The 20,995-nt window shown below is 46.2% G+C and overlaps 1 non-coding gene across 1 annotated transcript; it reads left to right on the forward strand.

Annotated features, from left to right (window-relative positions):
- The first annotated feature begins 9,815 nt into the window (after positions 1-9,815).
- On the forward strand, positions 9,816-9,887 carry TRNAE-UUC (transfer RNA glutamic acid (anticodon UUC)). Its single transcript has one exon. It is a non-coding gene; the product is annotated as a tRNA-Glu (tRNA).
- The last annotated feature ends 11,108 nt before the right edge of the window (positions 9,888-20,995 follow it).

A 20,995-nucleotide genomic window follows, 5' to 3' on the forward strand; every position in this document is an offset into this window, starting at 1 on the left:
AAAAAAGGACACAGTCACTGCTCTTTATGTTAACACCACATGATAATACGAGTGCCGGCAAACAAGTAAATGACATGTGAATACTTCAGCAAGAAGGGGAACTGGAACCTTCTGGGGAGGCCTGTCTTCAGGTGATTTCCAAGTGGTTTTGAGTGTAAATGAGAGCTCTTGCTCATGCAGCATAGGTAGGAGGGACGGCTCCGACAGAACGGAGGGAAGAACCTGCATTGCTGGGCCATAGGTGAGGGGGCTGTTCGGAAAGCAGAAGGAAGGAGTGAGGACTAGCTGAATTATGTGTCTTGGCCTGAAGAGGTGCTTTGAAACTGCTGGAGCTACTAACCCTCTTGAGAATCAAGACTCAGTGTACAGACTGAACTCTGACCCCCACCGTGCAGCAGCCTGCCTGGGAAAATCACCCATGCTCTCCGATGAGATGCCCAGGAAGGCAACCAACGGGCCAGGCTTGTAGGAAGTCCGACAGCTCTCTCCAGTAACAATAACCCAGGAAGCTAAACACTAACCTCTGTAACAATCAGTCCCAAATGGGCAGGACTTGATTAATAACAGACAGCTTCCCTGTTTTACCTCCACTTCCAACTGTAAAGAGCCCTTTACAGAAAGCTAAGTAGGCAACCCCACTCCCCAACCACATAGGGCGCTTCTAGTTAGCCTGACTCCTGCTTCCCCACACCAGCAGCCTCCAACCAGGGTGCTCCTGCAGCCTTTCCTCTCTTTCATTGTACAACTTTTCTCACTCCTCTGCCTGCCTTGGAATGTCTGCCCAAATGCAAGGGACAGAGGCTGACAGACTTGCAAACAGCCTTTGCTTTTCTCATTGGGTTGGTCTTCACTTACTTCCACAGGAGTACTGCCGCTGCTGGGTTGGATTCATTCTCTGTGTAGCTTCCCCCTTGCGTCTCTGTTTTTACTTTAACAAGCATCGTTTGTCCTTTGCTTGGCATTTTGCCAAGAGAAATAATAGAAACAGATAAACAGCAATGCTGACGGGAGTCTGCTGTTTGAGGGTCACTAAGAAATGCTGTTGAGTGTCTCCTTTTATGTAGGGTGGCAAGAACATGGGCTCTAAGGGAACCCACAGTGGGAGACAGTGCTGTTGTGATGTGGTCTGAATAGCTCTTTAATTTTCAGGGACCGCTAAGGGGGAATTCAACTCCTCTTGGATCAGTAATCAGTAGTTGACTTACCCTGCACTTAGTAGTACATCCTAGTCCTCTTTATAAAAGTTTTACTATCTTAAGAGCCGCTCCAAAGAAAGATACTGTGGTTCAGCAGTGGCTAATGGTTGGGAACTATCAGCGGCATGGAAGTTAATTATATGTTCTACTGAATGGCCCCTCTGAAAATCACATTTGCTTCATGGTTTTGGGCCATACTTGCTTAGCCTGCTTTCTAATTTGCTGAGTCTCAGCTATGTATGCCTAATGGTAATACAGGAAAATCATCATCTATCGACTGGAAGAAGAATTCCAGTTTGTTCTTGAGTTTTCCTTTTATAACTCTAATATGTGCATTGCTAAAAACCCTAGTTCCAGCCTCCAGATGTTGGGGTTGAGGCTGCTTTTCTGTGCTTGGGAACAGTAAGTTAATAGGTAATACGGTAAATACAACTACCTGAGAAGAAATCCTGACATCTACTTACCTTATACCCTATGGTCACATCACGTATTTGACACGCTGTCGTTACAGAGCCAACTACGATTATGGTGTAGACAAAGCAAGTGGGAAGTTAGGCTTCTTGGCTTGCATTCGAAGCTTCTTCAACCCTCTCAGCTTAACTTCTTGGCATTATTTTCCTAGGGAACCTCCCTTCGAGGCACACAGTATTTGCTCCCAGGGTTTTGCTCATGTTCCATTCTAACCCACTGTGCTCACCCCACCACCTGCACCTGCCCCAAAGGTTCCTTGTTTTTAAAAGCCCAGCTCAGATACCATGTGCTTTTTAACATTTCTGTGATTGCCCTGGCAAGAATCGATCTTTTACCTCTTAATTCTCATGGTGGTTATCGTTATCCGGACCACTCAGAGTGCCCTTCAGTGCACTCTTCTGTGTAACTGTCTTCATTCGTTCATTTGCTCTATAAGTTTTTACTGAATGCCCACTAAGTTCAAAGATTTGCTCAAGTCAGGGGATCTCTCAGGGATTAAAACAGCAGAAGTTTTGTACTCTGGTAGAAAAGGCAATGAGCAAGATAAATAAACAAATACATAAAATAAATAGTGTGTCAAGTGCCAGTAGGTGCTCATGAGAAGGTGTAAAGCAGAAAAAGGCAGGTTACTGAAATTTGTGATAGGGTGAACAAAGAAGGTCTCACTGAGGAGATAATTTCCAATGGATTTGAGGGGAGCAAGGGAACAAGTTATGAAGGTATTCCCCTGCTACAGAAAGCTCTCTCCTTTCCACCCAAGTCCAAAGGGTGCATATCTAGAGGATGTGAAGATGACAGGAGAGTAGTGTGGCTGGAGCCAAACGCACTTGCTGAGGGGAAAGGATAAGTAATGGGAGGGGATGGTTGCCATGTAGAGCCTTGTAGGTCATTGTCAGGATTTTGACTTCTATTCTGTGTGAGATGGGAAGCCACTGGAGGGCTGTAGAGAGAGAAGTGACATGATCTGATTTGTTTTAAAAGACTCCCTCAGGGACGCTTGGGTGTCTCAGTTGGTTAAGTGTCCGACTCTTGATTTCTTAGGTCATGGTCTTGGGGTCATGGTCTCAGGTCATGGTCTCAGGGCCATGAGATCAAGCCCTGCATTGGGTTCTGCGCTACGCGGAAAGTGTGCTGGAGATCCCCTCCACCTCCATCGTGCTCTTTCTCTCTCTCTCTCTTTCTCTAATAAATAAATAAATAAATAAATATTTAAAAGAAGCCCTCAGGCTACAGTGTTGAGAATAGCCTGCAGAGATGGGGGGGAAGGGAGCTGGTAGGCTGAAGCAGGAGTGAGACTATTACAGTGGTCTAGGTGAGAGATGATGGGGACTTGAGCCAGAGGAATGGGGACAGGTGATCAGATTCTGGGTATATTTTCATGGTAGAGCCAATAGGATTTCTCCAGGGATCAGATGGAGAAAGGAGAGAGAGAGAATGGAATCAACAGTGATTCCAGAATTTTTGGCCAGAGCAACTGGGGAAGATGTTGCTGCCATTAACAGAAACTGGGAAGATGGTAGAAAGTGGGTGTGGGGGTGAGGGTGGTGGATGCTCACGAGCTCAGTTTTAAACATGTTCAGTTTGAGACGCTCCTTAGTCATCCATGTGCAGATGTCAAGTAGCTTATGGCTTCGGAGGGGCAGAATGTCTTATGCCTCATAAGTCTTTGTGTCTAGGTTGTTGATTGCATGAATCAACTAATTAAAGAACAGTGAGCAGTAATTCTGAATGCAAGTTAGGGGGAATTTCTCATCCTGGACTGTGAGAGAGGAAAAACATTAATTAGGTTTTGGATAATTGTGAAGGTGGGATATCTGAAAATGGGAAGATGATGAGAGAGAAGGGACCAAGGGTGTTGTCTCTGTGCCAATGTCAGCAGCTTTGAAGACTTAGATCATGAACTGTTTATTTTCTTTTGTTTAAGAAGAGCCCATAACTTCTTTACTCTCCCCCAAAGATGCCATCAGGCTTCAGGATGTATCCTGTCATTATTGCTGAAGGCATTGTCATCATCATTATTATTACCAGTGGCAACCCCCTATCCTGTGCGCTGTGTATAACAGTAGATTCAGTATGGTATTAAGAGTCCAGATTCTGGGGCACCTGGGAGGCTCCACTGGTTAAGTGTCTGCCTTCTGCTCATGTCATGATCCTAGGGTCCTGGGTTCCACCTAGGGCTCCTTGCTCTGTGGGGAGTCCACTTCTTCCTCTGCCCCTGCCTCTCACTTTCTCGCTTTCAAAAATAAAATCGTAAAAAAAAAAAAAAAAGGAGTTCTTATTCTGGAATTCTTGAATTATGCTTCTACTGTTTCTAAGTTGTAAAACTTTTAGCAAGTTACTTAACCTTCCCATTTCAGTTCTCTAATCTATAAATTGGGAGTAATATTAGTACCTATCTCAGCGAGTTGTTGTGAGAATTAAATTGTTAATAGATATTAAAGTGTTTAGAATGATCTGGCATGTAGTGAATCCTATATGTAATAGCTATTATTTTTGTATCATGCACTGTCGGATATATACTGGGTGCCATGACGAACATTGATCTTGACATAATTTCTGGCTGTGGATCTATTGATGGGAATTGAGACAGATTATTTCACAGGGCAAGAAGAAAATGAGTTTAGAAAGCTCACTCAACTCAGAACTACTGGTGGGAAGTTCAGAAATAAACCAGAAATAGTTTTAACCTCCCATCCAATTTGATTTCCACCACCACTTAAGTGGCAAAGTAAATGAAATGAAGGTCTCAGAGGGCCATAATTTCAATATTTGAGCCATTGTCACACAGAACAGGAAACTACAATGCTGGCCACATTTTCTGGATGCCAGGCCATGGAGTACCCAGACTCGTACCACTCCGGAGTATGGCTCTCCAGAAAAATGAGAAAACCTCTCTCTCTGTCCCAGGGCTAGACCCTGGTAGGAGCATACAAACAGGGGAGTAAGAAGACAGACAGTTAGCCAAAGCTCTCCCCGTCTTCTGTGAGCACAGCAGATGAAAGGAAGGTATTAGGAAAAAAAAGTGTGAGGTGGGGAAGATTAGCAGACAGCGATGTGGTTTCTTGTTCTATGCTGTAGTTGTTCAGATGTTGAAATTATGGCCCCCTGAGACCCTTCGTGGCCTTGCCGCTTAACGTGCTTTGTGAAAACCAGGACTATTCCTCTGGGACTCATTGATGGACTGATTCCCAAATGAAGAAATGAATCAAATAAGCAACCACTCCAGCACTGACCGAGTGTCACTGGTATGTCAGGAAAGATACTGCTGTAGAGATTATTTTTTCTTGGCTGAAGGATAGTTTCTTCCTGTGGTTTGTTGACTTGAGGAAAAAAGTAACCTTTATTATGAGAGTCCCCAAAGAAACAAAGATATCTTAGGACTGATTCATTCAGTAAATGGTTCTGTGTGCCAAGCACTGTGCTAGAAGCTGGGGCAGAGGAAGAACCAGACTCTGCTTCAGGAGCTTATAGACCGCCACAGAGAGAAGCAGGGAGTTCGTCCAGCCTCATGATTTAGTGGAGTGCGTGCACAGAACAGCACCTAACTCATTTTCAAGGAGTTCAGGGGTATTTGCCCTGAGTCATAGGATGAGTAGGAGTTGCGAGATTTGGGGTAGAGGTGAAAGGCAGAGTTATATAATCTAAACTAGCCCCGAGGAAACTCTGTCATCTCAGTGGCCTCCTGAGCTCAGATCCAATTTTAGAAACTGAACCTAGTGTTAGGCCACGAAGTTGAACTCACTCCACCTGGTCAGCAGGGGCAGGTGCTGTTGTTACCCAAAAGAGCTTGGAGGTTAACTTGGTGCTGTAAGCTGGGTCTGTGCTGGCAGGAGCTCTCCCTGGGAGAGTGGAATTTAATTGGTGCTCATTTTCAGTGCCCTTAGAAAGGGTGACTCCTGGGCCCCCAGAAATAGAAAGCGTCCTAACTCCTAAATGACTGGCAGGCAGGGACCTGAATCGCACCCAGCACTTGGGCGAATAGAGATGCCCAGCAAGTACAATATGTTTGGGGCTTTTTCCCAGTATCAAATGAGGTGGCTCTAGATGCATGGGAACAGGAGTAGCTTTTCCTTGTGTCAACAAGGCGGCTTTGTGTGTGTGTGTGTGTGTGTGTGTGTGTGTGTGTGTAACTCAAGAAATGCCGCTTGCTTACTGGTCTGGCTAAACTTCAAAACTCTGTGTTTTTTTTTTTTTCCTCCTCCCAGGAACATTTTGTTCATGTTGGTGGTTAAAAAGGGGCAGCTTTCACATAGAAGTACAGCAGGAAGTATTTAAGTTGGTTAAAAGGAAGGACTCTTTGGTAGAATGATTGAGTGCAGGACTGGGTTCCCAGGGGGATTATGAAGTGCAATTTTTATTCATGGACTTTCCTATTAAATAACTCAAATAATAAGTGTGGCAAGGCATTTTAGCCCACGTCACCACTTTTTTAAAGGCCTTTGCTTTGGGATTCAGAGGAAACGGGAGTGACTTGTGACCAGGAGGACCCAAGGCAGCTTCATGGGGATGAGCTGGCCTTGAAATTGGGGTCAGACGTGGAAAGAAGATTGGGGAGGGCAGTACACAGACAGGCGGAGTGAAGAGATCAGGGCGGGAAAGCACTTGGGACAAGTGGGATGGAGCACGGAGGGAGACTTGGAAAGTGGTGTCTGAAGGGGGCTCCTGTTGGATAATATTAGCAGAGTATGAAAGAGCTGGATTATGGAAAGCGTGGAAGTCTCGGCCAGATTTTTACCTGTCAATCTGAAATTGTCAGGAGGCAATAATTAAGCAAGAGTGTTTTATTTGGGATCAAAGAATTGCAATTCGGCTTACACAGGCAACCCAAATCGTGTCTAGGGACACTAGGGAGCAAAAGTCGGGGATTTTTAAAGCAAAAACAGAATGCTCACATGCATTGCTTATAAAGAATTTTTGATTGGGGTTGATGGCGGAAAGCTAGTCTTGGCAGGGTATATGTGGTTGCTGAGTCTATCACTAAGCAAAATCTCTTATGGTGGCAAGTTGCAGGCATTGGGGCTCAGCCCCTGGAGTTATTTGCAGTTTGGCCCAGTTCAAAGGCGTGCTGTTCCACCAATGAGGACGTGCATACGGCCCATCTCCTTAATGACTCCAGGCTCGGTTTTAAAATCCCGTGACACAAGTGACCCTTTCTTCACCTTTCCTCACCTGACTTCATTTCACCTTTCATATATTCAGTAGGCAACTACAAGCCTTTTTTTTTTTTTTAAGATTTTATTTATTTATTTGTCAGAGAGAGAGAGAGAGCGAGCGAGCGCACACACGCATGCAGAGTGGCAGGCAGAGGCAGAGAGAAAAGCAGGCTTCCGGCTGAGCAAGGAGCCCCACGTGGGACTCGATTCGCTGACCCTGGGATCACGACCTGAGCTGAAGGCAGCGGCTTAACCAACTGAGCCATCCTGGGGTCCTTTTTTCAGGTATTTTGAGCAGGAAAAGGAAATGATGGACAGTGGATCATGGTCTTTTTACAGACTTAAACTTTTAGGGAACTCACAGTTCTGTCGTTGAGTGTTTCTCAAACTCTAGTGGCATGAGAATCATCGCAGGAGGGAGTGCTTGTTAAAATTCAGTCTCTGAGGGCCCCGCTCCTAGAAGTTCTCAGGTGGAAGTTCCAGGTGGGGTTGGGAATCTACAGTTACACTCTGCCCCTGGTGATCCCGGTACCACTGGTGAAGACCCACAATGGGAGAGCTCAGCTGGCCTCCTGGGAGACGCTGTTTAAAAACCCTAACCGTGAAGCCTCGGGTGAAGCCTTGGATAAGCACTGAGAAAGAGGGTCAGCTCTAGAACACTCTCAGGCCCAGAAAGCAGGAAGCCAACCTTTTTTTTTTTTTTTTTGGAAGCCAACTTTTAAAGTCATACCAGTCCAGTAGAAACTCACTTCCCCATTCTGTTGCCCTCCCTACACTCCAATCTTGGAGGGCCTTGGAGTCTCTAAAGGAAGAAGGTCAAAGTGAAGTAAGGGATCACACCCTGTTCCCTGGACAGTAAACCTTGGCTGGGTGTTGTGTGGGTAAATATTGAAGCAGTGCACCACTGTTTTTTAAGCAGCACACCAAGTCCAGAGGGAGGAAGCCCTGCCTTGCAGCATTTGCCTCTTCCCTGTGGTATAATACTCCCAGCATGGCCATTCCAGGCCACAGGTTACCCACGTGATGTCACTGAGCACAGACTGTGAGCCCGATGGGAGTCTGAGCCAGCTCACACCCAGTGTTCCTAGCCTGATATCACACTCAAGCTGGCATGGAGGGGCAGAACTATCTAAAAATGAAGACTGAGTTGCTGAAAAGCATATGGTTCTGCCCTGCGCTTTATTATTTAAAGCGCCCATAGGGCTTCCCATTTCTGTCCAAGTTTCCACCCAGTGGCAGGGGGAAAAACTGAGCAGATTTCAGTTTAGGGAGAGTAAGAGACAAAGATATAATCGTATTTGGTTATATCCTAAAGATGGTGCCTGTTTGATGTATGGGTTACATTGGGTACTTTCTGTTTGTTTAAAGATTTCATTTACTTATTTGAGAGACAGTGAGAATGCATGAGTAGAGGCGAGAGGCAGAGGGAGAAGCAGACTCCCCGCTGAACAGAAGTCACACAAGTGCCCCACCTAGGGAACTTTTATCTTAAAAACTTGCAGGACGCTTTTTAAAAAGATTACTGTCAAATGTGAACACACAACTGAAAGTTACATGAGAAATCACGGTCCTTAACTGAGAACCACAGGATGTAAACTATTCTGTAATTGATGAGGTTTGCTTTGGAGATTTTCTTTAGTGTTCCCAGACGTCCCCAAAAGAAGACAACTATCTCACTGATTAAAAAACCAACGAAACTGTTCAAAGATGTCAAGATAGTACAGGAAGAACCACCAGAGACTGGGATAAGACCCATCTCATAAGTCCAATGTGAGGATTAAGTGAGCAGACCTCTTTGTGTGTAATACCCACAGTAGGTCTGCAGGCAGTGGGTTCTAGTTTCTCGTCGGCACTTCATGCAGTTCCAGAGATGTTGGGTTATGTTCACTCCCTGTGAGGGAGCTTCATCTATGCTCGTAAGTGCCAGGCGGAAGAGTTCCTATTTCGGGTCTCTCGTTGCCCCTCCCCCTTGCCGCTGAATGTCACAACTAAAGCCTTAGAGAGCCTCAGTTAGTTCGGGGAGAGAGCCGGGACCTGCAAAGTTCCTTTGGCAGGTGGGGGGGAGTGGGCTTTTCAGTGGGCCCCCAAGTGTCCGCCGCTGGCAAAAACAGCTTCTGTGTGGCCTAAGCCACAACGAGGACCCCAGAACCGTAGCTCTCCCACCCCAGTTATCCCGAATAACTGACTCTTTGGACTCGCCTAATGCAAACAGTAGATGGCTAACGCGTACACTGCTCCCAGTGAAATGCTCCTTCAGCCCCAGATAGGTTCGGAAACCACAACGAATTCCCATCCACCACGACTGCCTGCGGGAGGGGGGCTTCCTCCAGGTTCATAAGCTTCTTTTACAAACCACCGTCGCCTGCTTTCGGTGGTGACACAGATCCTGCCTTTTGCCGTTGGGTCAACAGATCCCGAAACGCTGCGGGCTTCCAGGCAGCCCTCGTTATCGCTTCTGGAGAGGAAAGAGCAACTTTCCCGGGCCGGGCCGGGGCACAGCGGGACCCCGGGGGCGGCCCGCGGGCGCGCAGCGCGTCCCGGGGTGGAGGCTCCGCGCGGCTGCTCGGCGGCCGAGGCGGTTGCTCGGCGGCCGGGACACCGGCTCCAGTCTGGCCTTCGCTGGGGCGGTGTGACGACTCCGCGCGGCCCAGGTTTCTCATTCCCGAGTCTAACCCTCAAACTCCAGTCCTGTCGCGTTCTGAGGGGTTTCCTGTGCGGAATGAGGAACAATGACTCATCCAGGCGAGGGTCTACTCGGGTGTAGACGCGGCATCTAGAACCAGGGGACTGCACGAGATCACAAAGGACGCGAGGGTGGGAAGATTCCGCCGCCCTCGGCCGGGAGCGGAGTAGAGCGGGGCCACAAGGGGTTAAGGGCGTCTCAAGATCCCCGCAGGCGCAGAAGCAAGCCTGAAGCCGGAGGTCTCGGGAAGCGGCGGGCGGAAGCCGCTGGGAACGACTCAATTTACCTAGACTTGCAGCTACGCTCGTCGTCTCCCACATGGTCTAGCGGTTAGGATTCCTGGTTTTCACCCAGGCGGCCCGGGTTCGACTCCCGGTGTGGGAACGCCTAACGTTTTAGGAAAAAAAGAAACCAATTTAGGCCTTCCTCAACCAGCAGAAGGCTGGTGTTTTTAGAAAAACCTATAACCCAATTTCAGAGCAGCAGGGAAGTTGGGGCCTGAAGGGAATCAGGGCCTCCCTCCCCAAACCCGGCGACGCCGGCGGAAGCGGGCGGCAAGGCAGTAGCTGCGACGGTGAGGAAGTTAGCTTTTGAAATGGGGGATTTAAATCCGAGTGAAGAAGATGGGTCTCGTGCTAAAATACACGTTCCAGCAGGTACTACTGATGTAATTGCCCCTTGTTCTGTGGACATGGAGCAGATGACCAAAAAGTGCTCTTCTTTGAAAGAAAAAGAAAAGACGCACGGGGTGTGTGTGTGGGGGGGCATTATAAGACTTTTAAGTTGCCTAAAGCCATTCTACTGAGGACAGCAAGATTGCCAGAAAAGATGTGTTATTAAGGGCTGAGGAGCTCAGCGTTGGGCCTATGGCGTTCACCATCCGAAGAGCTCACTGAACTGGTTGCGTGGGGAGAGGGAGGGAGGGAAAGGGAAACTTAGGTTATTGCAATTATGGAGCGAGGAAATGGAAAGAAGAAGAAGAAGAAAAAAAAAAAAACACCCAACCAAAAAACCAAAAAACACCACTTCCTTCTCCAGCCCTAACATTTATTTGACACATTCTGTTTTTTAAACTTCTGGAACTCATGCTATGCTGAACTGGAATTAGGAATCTTAGTATCGATGTGTCACAAGACCGCTTCCAACTGTTACCCAAAGAAGTGTTTTCCTCGGCTGGCTTAGCTTGCTTACCACTCCAAACATTTGCCATTAGGAAAATCCTCAAGGCCTGCAGAAGCCACACTCCTTTCCCACTGGTACTGAATTTTTGGAAGCTTCCCCGGTTGTTCGCAGACTGCCACCAACACTGAGAAATGACTGTGAAAAAGACTTGGTGTCCATGTGACTTAGAAATTTGCTCGCCTTTAAAAGTCTTTTGGGATTCTAAGGGACACAAAAGCAAATGTCCTCCTTCATGAGACTATTACTAGGCGAAATGTTCATTTATTCAAAATTCCTAATAAAGGGCTTGGAGGAAAAATTTATCATCAGCTGATAATCGGCATTTATGGAATCAAGTAGGACAGAACTGATGGGAAAATAAAAAGCCCAGTTGTCATCATAATAGGTAATATTTATTGAGCACTTGATATGAACCAGGCTAAATGCTTTAGCGTGCCCTTTTCTATTCAATCCTTATTTTGTTATTAGGTAATGTTATTATGTCTCTATCAGCCAGGGGCCCAGAAGGAAACTGATGACAGATTCTTAGTAGGGAATTTAATAAAGGGACTACTGCAGGTTTATTTAGAGTTTAGGGAAACAAAGGATAATGCAGTCAGTCCTCTCAGCTCCTGGGTCTAAACCGGTAAGGGGAGGGAGGATTGCTTATGGAGAGGGCTGCCAGTGAGAAGTTGTGATTTTTTGTTTATTTGGTTCAAAATTTGCTTTGATCTAGCAGGTGAGTTCTATTCACATGAAGGCTGTCAAATGTACTCAGCCTATGAATAATTCATTTTCATAAAATAGATTTTGGGGCTCACAGATTTGACAAAAGCTTTCTTTAGATGCCTATGACAATTGAAGCTCAGAGCATAGTACATACTTCTAAAGACGTGTTTAATAAAGCAAAAGAGTTTAACTTTGTGGGGAAATGGTTGAGTTACATTTGGCACTTTTTATAGCCTTGCGTTTTTGCAAAGCATTTTGCCATGATTTTCATTAATCATTCTCATAATCAGTCTTTAGATTTAGTGACTATTTGAGCTACAGAGGTCCTTAGCCATTATTTCATTGAGCTGGTCGTTTTAGTATGGAACAATGGGTCTGGGATTTTATTCCTCTGATTCCTTGGTATTGGGCTTTAGATTTACCCATAAGAAACGGAGTCTCTGCATAGTGTCCTGTCCAGACACCACTCTCTCCAAATCCTGGCTATAGGAAAGGGGGTTGGGTGCAGAAAAGATGAATTTTAAAGTTTTATTGTATCTGGCTTTTGGTCAGTGTACATAGAATAGCTTCATGAACATAGTCATAACAAATGTGGCTTTTTTTTTTTTTTTTTAATTTGCCCTATAAATGTTTCTAGACATTGAGGATCTTTATTTCGGGTATTTGAGCTAGTCGCAGGTTCTCGCTGTACTCCCGTTTTTGCACAGGGTCATAAGGTCTGCGAGAGTGTGCATTAAGATTACGGTGTGCCTGTCCACGTGTGTATTTATAGTCCTAGAGATTTGTATGTATGTTCCCTCAGAGATATATGCTGCATGCAAAAGAGATCTTAAATAATTTATCATAACATTAAATCTTCATAGTAATACAGGAAAGGGAAGGGAAATACACAATTGAACTCACCCCCATTGTAAAGCTGAGCAACTTGGAAAAACACTGGATACCTGGAAAATCACTGGAACAAATAATCAGAAAATCAATTTGCAAACACCTAGAAGACCACGGGGTCCTGGGTAATCATCGCACATAGCTTTGTGAAAAACAAAGCTTAGCAGGTAAATCTAATTTCCTTCTGTCACAGAGTGACAGGTACAGTGGATGGGGCAGGGATGTGGGGGTTGTCACAATAATGTATCTCGATTGAAGAAACCCTGGGATCTTGCCCTTTGATGTATACTCAGGAAGATGGCTATTGACGTGTGGCAAGGACACGTCAAAGCAAAGTTCAAGGCCGGACTTCCCCTAGACGGGCAACTTACACTCAGTCTGTGCAAAAATGACCTTGTCCTTTCCCAAGGCTCTGCTTAACTCCTTAAAGTGTCATTCAGGTGGTGTCGATGCAAATTACTTCATCCGTCCCTCAGTTTCTGGACTCTAGAATGGGGGTAATACTAGGACCTGCTTTATGGCGTTGTGGAGATGAGATCAGAAAGTCCACGCAAAGGGCTTGGCCCTGGGCGGCACCAGTGGCCCCTGGTGGCCCTTACCATTAGCCGGAGCATTACCATTATTACCACATTTGGTTCCTCTTTCTCTTCTACCTTCTAGCACAACATTAAATCTGATCATTTCTACCTTTTCAGTGGTGCCCATGTATGTTGACATTTATTTCCCCTGCTGCTGGGTCAGATCATCTTGCTCCATGAACTGTGGGAAGAGGCGCCAAACGAGTTTCTCTGTCCCCAACTCACCCACCTCTTTCATCTCACATTCTTTCCACTTGTCACAGCTCGAAGCTGAGCTCTTGCTGCCCTGCGCCTACACCCGACACCCGCAGGGCTTTGCCTGCTGTGAGCTCCCAGCCCACCTCTGCAGCCTAATTCCTACCTCTTCCCTCCGTGCATCACAGATTCCGTTAATTTCTCACTGGGTCCTGCATCCGTCTTACTCTGTATTTCCTCTGTGAAATGCTCTTGTGTCCTTTCTCTAAATATCTGCGTCTTACCCATCCTTTTAGGCTTACTTCAGATGTCATGTCCTTCTCGGAGCTTCCCTTACTTTCCTGCCCCAGGGATGTCTTCTGATTCCCCTTAGTATCTGGCATACTTGCCTTCCGATAGTTATTCTTCTCTAACTTCAGGTCTCATCTTAAAGGGCATTTCCTCCAAAGGTCTGCCTTGCCCCACTGACAGGGGACATGCTTGGCTCTGCACGTTTCTCTCTCACGGCCTTCCCCATACCTGCTGTGGTGCCCCTAAATTATGTGTTACAAGGCCAGCGCCCTGCACACAGTAAATACTTCACAAATGTGTGCTGAGGGAAGGTGTGAGCCGGACAAGGACTGTATTATCCTGAGGAACACCTTAGGCTCTGAGTTATAGAAAGTTACTGCAACTAGTTAGGGCCCGAGGGAATCAGTGTCTTATGTAACTGAACTGTGGGAAGCGGGATAGTGTGACTGGCCTCAAGAACAACCAGAACCAGTGTTTTTTCTCTCTCTCTCTGTTAGATTTCTTCTCATCTCTCACGGGCCAGCTGCTTCCACATGGCAAGGGATCTGGGCCCTGCCAGCTCCATGTTCATTCTGCAAGCTTCCCCCACTGAAACGGAAGGCCTTTCTCAGTTTCTATTGGAAAATGTTAGGGATGAATTCGGCCTCACCAGGGCCCCGCACCCTCCTGATGGTTGATGCAAGTGGGGTATTGTGGTTGGCAGCCCTCATCAGAATCCCATGGTGGAGAGGAAGGGGGAACAGGGATTCAGAAGTAAGTCAGATAAACTAAAGAGTAGTGATGGTCACACCATTCTGTGAATGTCCGAAAAACTTCTCCACTGTGAAAGACTGAATTTTATGGTATGTGGGTTGTATCTCAATTAAAAAAAATAATGAAAAAGTAAACCAGAAGTAAAATCTTGCTGGCAAAACAAACATTTTTATGTTCCCTTTATTTGAGGCATTCATTTATTCAGCCACCATTTATAGTGAGCTTATTATGTGCCCCCACTGATCTAGATTGACGGTTTAGTTGGGGGAACACACACACTCACACTCACATATCAGATAAAAAGCTTGGATTTCATTCTCAGTGGGACAGGAAACCTCTGGAGGGTTAAGTATGGAGAGAGCTCCATCCCAGGGTGACTCCCTGGATTGGAGGGCCTTCGAGAATCTTCTGGCCTGGCCCTCTGCTCGTGGTCAGTGCTAACAACACTTTTGTAGGAAGAAGAGAACATTTTGACTGCTCGCTCAAGATAGCTTATAACCTCATTTTCAGAATATGGCCACTTTGTCATAAAAGAAAGTTTCTTTTTGAGTTAACCTAGATCACATCATACTTGGCTTTCTTTCAGCCCATTTGCCTGAAGTTAGTCAGACTGCAAAGTTTGAAGCCATGGTGCCCATAATTGCCCTCACTTTGGACACCAGTTGCAAGTTTGGGGGGCTTGCCAAAACCACCGTTAGGTTTGATGCTGTGCTGGAAGGATCCACAGAACCCACTGAAACCTGTAGTACTCGTGGTTATGGTTTACTACAGAGTAAGGACACAGAAGGAAATCATTCAAAGGAAGAGACGCGGAGGGCAGAGTCTGGGAATGTTCCAAATGCCAAGCTTCCATTGTCTTCTCTCTCCAGGGAATCAGGTTGCTTTACCTTCCCCTTATTGGTGTGGGACAATATGCATTGCCAACCAGAGAAGCTCATCTTAGTTTTTATTAGGGCTTTATTATGTAGGCATGATTGATTGATCACCCACATGGTTGAACTTAGTCTCTAGGTTGACTGATAACAAGTGACCCAGAGCCCTGACCCTAAGTCACATGATCTTTCTGACATGGTTAGTTCCCTCCTAAAACTATCAGGTGTATCCAACACCTGTCCTAAGGAAAGATACTCCAAGCAGGTGTGACATAGATGACTTCTAAGAGGCTGAGGGCAAAGGGCCAGTCTTTCTGGGCAAGTCCAAATTCTTTATAATGCATTACATTTTTTCCCCCCTAATTTTCTCCTCATTAGATATGGAGGAGAGAGGATTGGTTATTGTCACAAATGGCCAAAACATGGGTAAGTGTTCAGGACAGCAGCTCACGCTGGTTCTGGGCACCTCTTGCTTCTCTCCAGACTTTCCATGGGGAAGTTCCAAAAAGAAGGGTTTGGAGTGGCCGTGGGGAATAGCAGGTTTTCTCCGGGGCCCATGCTCTTTGGCTGGCTGCCTCATAACCCCGTGCTCTGATTTTAAAATGGAAACTGTGGGCCCTTGGGGTGTGTCTGATGTTTAAGAGAAGCCCAGGTTAGATTGAGGAATATCACCTGCCTTAGGATTTCCACTGGAAAGCTGAAAAGCAAAGTTACAGAATTGCATGTGGAAAATGGAGGCTTTATAAGGAATTTGTCCAGATCTGGCAGCATTTGAGAGTGGACCTGGGGAGCTCTGCCCCCCCGGCCTGTACCCCCATCCCCAATATGTCTTGGCTATGTTGGCTGACATCTGCGGGAGTCTGGGTGCATCACCTTCTGCCCTGACCTTCTCATTGTGTATAAATTTTAGCGAGTCTATCTGGCATAGACAGTAACCCCCACCATTTATTTCTTGCCTCGGGTGCTTCCTGGTCTAATGCTGTTTTCCATTCTAAGCTCTAATACAGACAAATTGGAAGTGGGGGAGTGAAGAAGGCAGGAAATTTTGTAAGCATCCAATGTGTTCATTGAGTGGAGGTGGAAATGGTGAACCTGACAGTTATCAGAAGCCGGAGTAATTTTCCATAACCTGTGCTTGTTAATGTCCTGATTGGGGTTAATGGATTCAAGGGAGGCAGAGAGAGTGGCGCGCGGAGGGAAGGGAAGGAGGCATAATCAGAAGCTGGCAACAGCTCAGCGGTGGGGTGTGAAGGGAAGGGATGATTTGTTGACAACCCCAAGATGATAAGCATCCCCAGAGAGACAGAGAAGTGGGGCAGAGAGAACGAGATTTATCTCCTCTGACAAATCCGAGGCACTGCGGGGACATCTAAATGGAACAATGTAAGGGCGCACGACATCCAGGGTGTTCCAGACACCTACCTAGGGGACATTTGTCATTTTCAGGCCAATAGGAAACTGAGGGATTTTCTCAGGGAGCCGGCGTTGGGAGTTGGAGTGGGGGTGGCTGTTGCAGGTGGCCGGGGGTAGAAAGGGAGGAGAGGGAGGAGCGTGTGCACGGGAATGTGTTCGAGGTTCTGTCGCACAGCGGACCTACCGTGACTAGACATCACAGGAGCACCAGCTGTGCCCTGCCCAGCTCCAGCTCCACAGGCCTCTGGTCACGGGGCAGCCAGCATAGATGTGATGTGAATGACGATTTTCTGGCAGGTGGGGGCAAAATGTCTTGAGGAAGGTGTGACTTTTCCTAATTTGTGCAAAGGTAGTCTATGAGCTGGCAGAGGCTCTGCGGGTACCTGTTAGGTTATTTTTTGTAAGTCTTGCAAATTTTTCCATTCCTTCTGATCTTGCTACATTATGTCGGGAATCAGTCAAAGCCCCGGGCCACTACTTATTTTGTAAGTTGGGCACATTCGTGTTGGCACATAGCTTCTTGCACATGCTTTCTGTGTGATTGTTGGACACACTGGGAAGGTGAATTGGACAAATTTCATGCAATGCCGCTTAGCATATAATACAGAGCAAGAACCAAAAACATGGTTCTTCCTTGCACCTGGTAATTCTACTTCCAGAAATCGATTTTGAGGGAGGAATGAGAGAAGAGCAAAGAAATAGATTTATGAACAGGATAGATTTATGAGCAAGGATATTTTTCCTTATAGCAGCATCTATCATTAAAAAATATGGGAAGCAATAAAATGATAAAAATAGGAGAATGGATGAACAAATGGTATATCCATATGATTGGATATTGTACAGCTGGTGTTATTTACAGTCAGGATTATTTTAGGATACAGAAGAAAGCAGGATCCCAAACTATATGTGTAGTGTGGGCCCAACTTTGTGTCCCATATTAATATGTTTGTATAAGTAAACACACACACATAGAAACTGGGAAGAAATATACTAAAATGTTAACAGTGATTATTTCTGGATGGTAGAATTACAAGTGATTCTGTCCCTTTACGCTTATTTTAACTATCCAACTTCTTTGAAATGAGTATATAATTGCTTTCATAGTCACAAGCTTTCTTCCATAAAATAAATCCATACATCTTGGGAGTCTATGTTAAGGGTTAGGAGAGGTCCTTTCCTGGGCTCTCAGCACCCCTAGGACAAGGAGATTTCAGCACCATCCAGCCTTCTGTCAGTCTTTACTTGCTGTTCTGACCCTCCAGACTTGAGGCTCTGGGATGACCCCTCTAGGGGGCAGTGCGGGCAGCAAAGGGATGAAGCTCCAGGCCCCGCTACACCAGCCCCCCATGTCCTCCCCTAGGGTGGGGTGGGCAGTCCATCTTCTCATCCAGAAACAAAACCTGGGTACCCAGGCCTCACACGGGAAATGCCAGCTTAGTTGTATGTGAGGTTCTTTGAGTAAACCAGTTATTTGGTAACCTTTCACGAGATGCTCTTTGCCAGAGTTTAAAGACTGTTTAAGTGCACAACTTGGATCTCATTAGATTTTATTCATCTGGTAACTTCCTCTTGACACAGCGCTGCCTTGTCTTATTGAGGCAGGTGTCGCAAATGAAAATCAAAGTCGTTTTCCCTTTTAAAATTATTTTCAGGTTGAGTTTTGACCCATGACTCCTTCGCTGGATATGGAAGGCCCTGGGGAGATTTATCAAAATGAATTTCTATTTGAGTTCTTATTTGAGGGTTAGCAGAAACAACCGGTATTTCCACAAGCTGTAAAGAGGCCAATGTCAGGTATTACAAATATGACAATAAAAAGGAAAAATAGAATTCATTCCATATGAGGCTCAGCAATGATAAAAACATAATGAAAAACTTGCATATTTAGAGAGAGCTCTCTACCTTTTAAACTTGATCTTCTGAGGGCATGATAGAAATATACCTCTATGCATGTGCATATCTACATAGAAAGTCATTCTGCTTCCAAGACAATTAGACCCCAAGGGTTCATAAATTTCTAGGCTCCTATCCAATTACTCCTTTTCTCGTGTGGTGTCCACCACAGGGCCAAGAGACTTCTGGGAGAGGGAGGCAGAGCAAGTAAGGCTACAGCTTTTCCCTCAGGTAAATTTCGATTCAGATTTAAATGTTGTGCCACTTCTGCTGAGTCTATAACTATTTCAAAACAAAAAGTTAAATGAAGGGCCCCTGGGTGGCTCAGTCGGTTAAGCGTCTGCCTTAGGCTTGGGTCATGATCCTGGGGTCCTGGGATCAAGTCCTGCATTGGGTTTCCTGCTCAGTGGGGAGCCTGCTTCTCCCTTTCCCTCTGCCTGCCGCTCCCCCTGCTTGTGCTCTCTCTCTCTCAAATAAATAAATAAAATCTTAAAAAAAAAAAAAAGGAATTTAAGGAGCTGGGGGATTATGTAGATTCAAGGCACAGATTGCCAAGTCTGCTGCCATCCCATGGTGGGTGACCCAGAGTTAGAGATAGATGCTGGTGAGAGGAGGGTGGAGCATGTGCAGAGACACCAGAAATGAAAGCTGTGGGTTCGACCTTTCCACCACCAGACAGAGGAAGCAACACTTGTGTCTTCTATTTGCAAATGATTCTCTTTCTCCACATTCTCGCCAATACCTGTTGTTTCTTGTGTTAATTTTAGTACCCTGACAGGTGTGAGATGGTATCTCATCATGGTTTTGATTTCTATTTCCCTGATGATGAGTGATGTGGAGGGTCTCTTCATGTGTCTGTTGGCCATCTGTATGTCTTCTTTGAAAAAATGTCTATTCACATCCCTGCCCATCTCTTAACTGGGTTGTTTGTTTTTTGGGTGTTGAGTTTGCTAAGTTCTTTGTAGATTTTGGATGTTAACACTTTATCAAATATATCATTTGCAAATAGGGGTGGGGGGAGGGGCGGTCCTAGCTTTGGTTGTGTGAGGTTATTTCTTCTTCTTCTTCTGTTGTTGTTGACTTTAGATGACTCGGTGTGGGTGTCTGTCCCTGGTGTTGCAGCTGAATTCCAGTATAGACACTCCAGGTCCTTTCCTCACCACTGACTTGCCCAGCTGCCCAGGGCTGAGTTGGGTCACCCAAGTGCAATGACTCTTGGGGACGTTCTGAGGGATCAAGTGTGCCGCCAACGGAAGATTCTTTCTGAAGTTCCTGTCATGGACTTGTGCGCCAGCGTCACTTGGGCCACCAGCCACTGACGAGTAAAACGACCTCAGTGACCAGATGCTGAGCAGAAGGCCTTGCCCACAGGACAATGCTGCTTCCCGGTTTCTGCTAGCCCTGGGTGCTGTGGCGAGACCAGACCTTTTCAGGCAAGATTCTCCACCAGCCAAAACTCGGAAAAAGCCAGCGTTTCTGGTCAGGGAAACTTGGCTGCTTCCATGAGCCTCTTGGAAGCACAAAAGCTGGTTCCCCACGGCGAGTGGTTGCCCGGCACACAGCTCTGAATGGTGCGCTTGGCAAATCCCTTTCGCTTCACTCTGTAACGGGAGTTCAGGCTCCCTCTCTGGCAAGGACACTGTGGAAAATTCCCCGGACATAACTGGCTTGATTTCCTAGCAATTCTACGAAGTTCTGTCCCCGTGATGGTAAAATGGGAGCAGCCTGAACTTCTGCAGATCACTGGAATCTGAAACAAAGACTCCCTGGGGCCCTCTGACAAGAAGGGGGGCTCCCTTGGCGGCCCGGAGCTTTCAGAATTTAGAAGAAATCTGGCCTCATAGGTTCCGTCACAGCGACTGCTTCAACTCTGGGCCTGCTGGAATGTTCGTTAGTGGGTCCCTGAATATTTTGAATTTCTTGGCAAAGCTGTCCCAGAATGTGTAACCTGTGTCATCAGGGAGCAGAGGCAAACCGCTCCTAGCTTTCCAGAGGAATAAAGCTGGGGGAGTTGTCGAGGGGTGGGGGGAATCAAGTAGACCTTGGGAGCACAGACAGCTTCAACTTGGACAGGCTCAGAATCGATTTTGCCGATGTGTGACCTTAGGGGCAAATTCTGTATTTTCTTTAAATCCTAGTTCTTCGTCTGAAAAGCAATAGAAAAGGCAGTGCCTGCATAGTAAGGTCAACGTGAGGATAGCTGAATAAATAGGAGAGGTGTCCAGGAGGCACTCCCAGGTTCTTAGCCGTCTCTCTCTCCTCCGGCTCTCCACCCCTTTCTCCTGCTTCTAGAGCTATGATTTTCAAACTGTTTTAACTGCTAGAACTTTATCTTTTTAATTTTTTAATAAAGATTTTATTTAATTATTTGTCAGAGAGAGAGAGAGAGAGCACAAGCAGGGGGAGTGGCAGGCAGAGGGAGAAATAGGCTTTTTGCTGATCAGGAGCCGGATGTGGGGCTTGATCCCAGGACCCTGGTATCATGACCTGAGCCGAAGGCAGATGCTTCACCGACTGAGCCACCCAGGTGTCCCTAACTGCTGGAACTTAAAAAAAAAAAAAAATTCAAATCAATGTGTAGGTGGAAACCTAACATAGAAAACAAATGCCCCAAGCGGCTATCAAGGAAGGCCCTGTCTTGTGTCGATTTCTTCTTAGTGGAAGCTTTCTGCAGTTTCAATGCCATCGGGCTGGCTTTCTTGTCTGTTGGGAGACC

Source organism: Mustela nigripes, chromosome 15, assembly GCF_022355385.1.
Source record: "Mustela nigripes isolate SB6536 chromosome 15, MUSNIG.SB6536, whole genome shotgun sequence".
NCBI classification, from domain to species: Eukaryota; Metazoa; Chordata; class Mammalia; order Carnivora; family Mustelidae; genus Mustela; species Mustela nigripes.